The following is a 3,503-nucleotide window of genomic DNA, read 5'->3' as shown; positions in this document are numbered from 1 at the left end:
CAACGACGAAATGATTCAAGGGGGACAAACCCCTGATGTTGCAACCGGTGTTCTGGGCAGCTACAACGCTGCGGCAAAAAAGCTTTAAACAACGACAACAGATGCCGGAACCGGCCACTGCCACAATGAAAAGCTTGAACCGGTGTCACAAAAAGCTTCAACCGTCATCACAAAAAGCTTCAACTGGCCACTAAAAAAGCTTCAATCGTTGATAATAAAGATTCAACCGTAGTTGGATTTTGGTACTAATGGAGAAGCTTTTTTGCTACATCCATCAGGCGGAGCTGCGACCTCGCGACGACGGCGATAATGATTTGTTGCATCTGTTGTCTTTTTTTGCTACGGCCTGTGATGTTTTTTGCTACGACCGATGATGTTTTTTGCTACGACCGATGATGTTTTTTGCTACGTCCACCTCAACGACGGTGACTGGCTGGCTAGGGGCGGCGGCGGAGCTATGACCGGAGTTACACCCATCGTTGCTGAGAGCTGCAACCGTTGGTGCAGCTGTTGCACTGGTCGAGGTGGTGACGAGAACGGCCGGCAAGGGTGGGGACCGGCAACAAGGACGACCGGCGAGGGTGGACATCGGCGACGAGGACGACCACCGGTGGGGACAGGCCGACGAGGTGTAGGGACCGGCAACGAGGACGGCCACCGAGAAGACAGGAGACGCGGCGCCGCGCACCCGAGCAGGGGGAAGAAGACGCTGGGGCAAGGACGTTATTTTTGACCGGATCTAACGGCTACGCAACTCGCATCCAACGGCTGAGACGTGTATGGCCGAAATTTTTGGGCCTATCGGTGACCAAACAGAAATCGGGCAAGTGACCCGTAGGCAGTTCCTCTTTTCCCTCCCGTTTCCACTTCCTCTCCGGCTACGAATCCGAACGCGTACAGGAGCTCCCGTCGCAGTCTCGCCCAAGCCAGAGCCACGAGCAGCGCGTTGACCTCGTACTCGAGTCCAGAGACCACTCGAGCACGTCTCGATGACAATGAGCATCCCAACTTCTATATATACGTACGGCCGCCACAACCACAATGCGACCCTCTCCTGTTTCCCTTTCGACCTCCTCCTCCTCCGTTCCCGATGGCCATCAAGCGCGTCTTCCCCGACGACCACCCCGACTTCAAGGTGGACACCAGCGGCGGCGCCCCGAGGTTCACCTTCTTCAACAGGGCGCGCTACTGGAGATCCACCGACTACCAGGAGATGCGCGCGCTCGGCGTGGGCGCCTATGGCGGCGTCGTGGAGGCGCGCCACCGCACCAACGGCTGGACCGTCGCCGTCAAGAAGCCGCTCCCCTGCGCGCACGAGGGCGCCGGCATCGCGTGCGGCTGCGCCGATGCCCGTACGCTGCGCGAGGCCGCGTTCCTCGCGGCGTGCCACCGCCACCGCGCCATCGTCGAGCTCCGGGCGCTCTCGCTCGACCGCTGCGCCGGGAAGCTCTCCGTCGTCATGGAGTGCGTCGGGCCCAGCCTGCACGACGTCCTCCATGAGCACCGCCGCGGACGGCCCTTCCCCGAGGCCGACGTGCGCTGCATCATGGAGTAGCTCCTCGGCGCCGCCAAGCACATGCACGGGCTCCGCATCATCCACCGCGACATCAAGCCGGGGAACATCCTCGTCGGCGCAGACGGCATCAGCACCGTCAAGATCTGCGACCTAGGGCTCGCGGTGTCCATGGCAGAGCCCGTACCGTACGGCCAGCACGGCACACGCCGATACATGGCACCGGAGATGCTCCTCGGCAAGACCGACTACGACGCCACGGTTGACATGTGGTCCCTCGGCTGCGTCATGGCCGAGCTCCTCTCTGGGAAGCCGCTCTTCGACGGGGACGACGACGCTCAACAGCTCCTCGCCATCTTTCGCGTTCTCGGCGTGCCATTGTTCATGATCTGGCCAGCCTACGAGTCGTTGCCGCTCGCTGGGAAGCTGGTGACGCCGCCGCATGTCATTTCCCGCAACAAGCTCCGTGAGCACTTTCCCGAGGACTACCTCTCCAAAGAAGGTTTCGAAGTCCTCAAGGGGCTCTTCTCGTGCAACATCAACAAGAGGTTGTCGGCCACCACCGCGCTCAGGCGACCATGGTTCGCCAACGCCCTCGATGCTTCAGGCTGATCTCTAACTGCTACAAAGACTATTTTTGGGCTTCAATTAACACAATTGTTTGTGGCAAAATTGAATATGTACCTTTGATTTCATACCAAAGATTTGGATTACATTGAGATCACTAGTGTGCATGAGATTGTATGTTAATCGAATATATCTTTGACTGAAAACCGACGCATCCGCAGTTGACCACGAGTGAGCTTGTTGGGGCGCTGCGTGTTGTGGAGGACCACGTGCACGTGTTGCATGTCCAGACAAGCACGAGGAGGGCTGCACGGACAAAGTGCACGCGTTGGAAGATTTCCTTCGGAACACGTGCCACTAGTGGTGGTGGTGGGGGGTGGGGGGGGAGCAGGGGGAACCTTCCACAGGCCCGTGGCACTTGTTCATTTTCCTTTTTTGTGAACTTCCTAGAAAATGAACATCCAAAATTTGGGGGGTTCAAATTTTTATAATTTATGAAAATTCTTGAAAGTTGAGTATTCTAAAAGTTTGAATTTCTGAAAATTCAAAAAGATTGAAATTCCGTTTTTGTGGAAATTTTCAAAACTATGAAAGATCCTACAAGTTTGTACGGAAAAGTTCTACAAGTTTAAAATTTTGAAAGTCATTTTTTTAAAGTTATAGACACACATTTCTTAAAGTTGCTAATAAGGAAATATGCCAAAGTGGCAAGGCATTGGACTTTCTTAAAATGGTAAAAAGAACATGGTCTTAATCTTCCGCCCCTTCTTTGTTGTGTGTCTCCTATACTCCTACGAAATAGGATCCTATTTTTTGACTTATTGCGAGTTTTACAATTAGGGTTGTATGTTATAAGTGTAACACGTATAACCTTGACGTGGGGTTGTCATTCATATTCTGGTTGTAGGGAGCCCTTACTTCACATTAGCAACCAAACTTTGTGACGCATGTTTTCTTAGAAAAAGGCTATCGCCCGGCTTTAAATTAGTGAAGTACTTACAATAAACAGAAAAACACAACACAACACCACTACATAAATAAAAGACAATATGACAAGATAGAAGGGTGCTCAGGTGAAGTAACAAAGAGCCAAGATGACCCAAGGAGATAACAAGAAAGAGTTGAGCACCGCTTGGAGTCATCAGAGCCCTCATACGCGATCGGAGGACTGAAGAAACAGATGAGGCAAACTCGAGAAGAATACTAGACGTCAACAAAGGTCATGCCATCAACATCACTTGGTAGGGGAACATGTTGCACAACAACCAAATTATGCTACATGATCACACCCAGGAGCACTATGAAGATGACAGGTAACGATGATATCAACGACGAGCAGAGTAGTCTGTTGATGAATCATGACGATTCCCCCAGCTAGATTATACCCCAGTCACGAGAAATTCTCCAAGACGTTCTCCAATCA

General features: G+C 52.8%; 1 pseudogene; it reads left to right on the top strand.

The window, feature by feature from the left end:
• The first annotated feature begins 1,105 nt into the window (after window positions 1-1,105).
• LOC123116350 (putative cyclin-dependent kinase F-2) lies at window positions 1,106-2,147 on the top strand (annotated as a pseudogene).
• The last annotated feature ends 1,356 nt before the right edge of the window (window positions 2,148-3,503 follow it).

This window comes from Triticum aestivum, chromosome 5B (assembly GCF_018294505.1).
Source record: "Triticum aestivum cultivar Chinese Spring chromosome 5B, IWGSC CS RefSeq v2.1, whole genome shotgun sequence".
In the NCBI taxonomy this organism is placed as follows: domain Eukaryota; kingdom Viridiplantae; phylum Streptophyta; class Magnoliopsida; order Poales; family Poaceae; genus Triticum; species Triticum aestivum.
The sequence above is the reverse complement of the archived record's forward strand: the minus strand, read 5'-3'. Positions and strand labels throughout refer to the sequence as shown.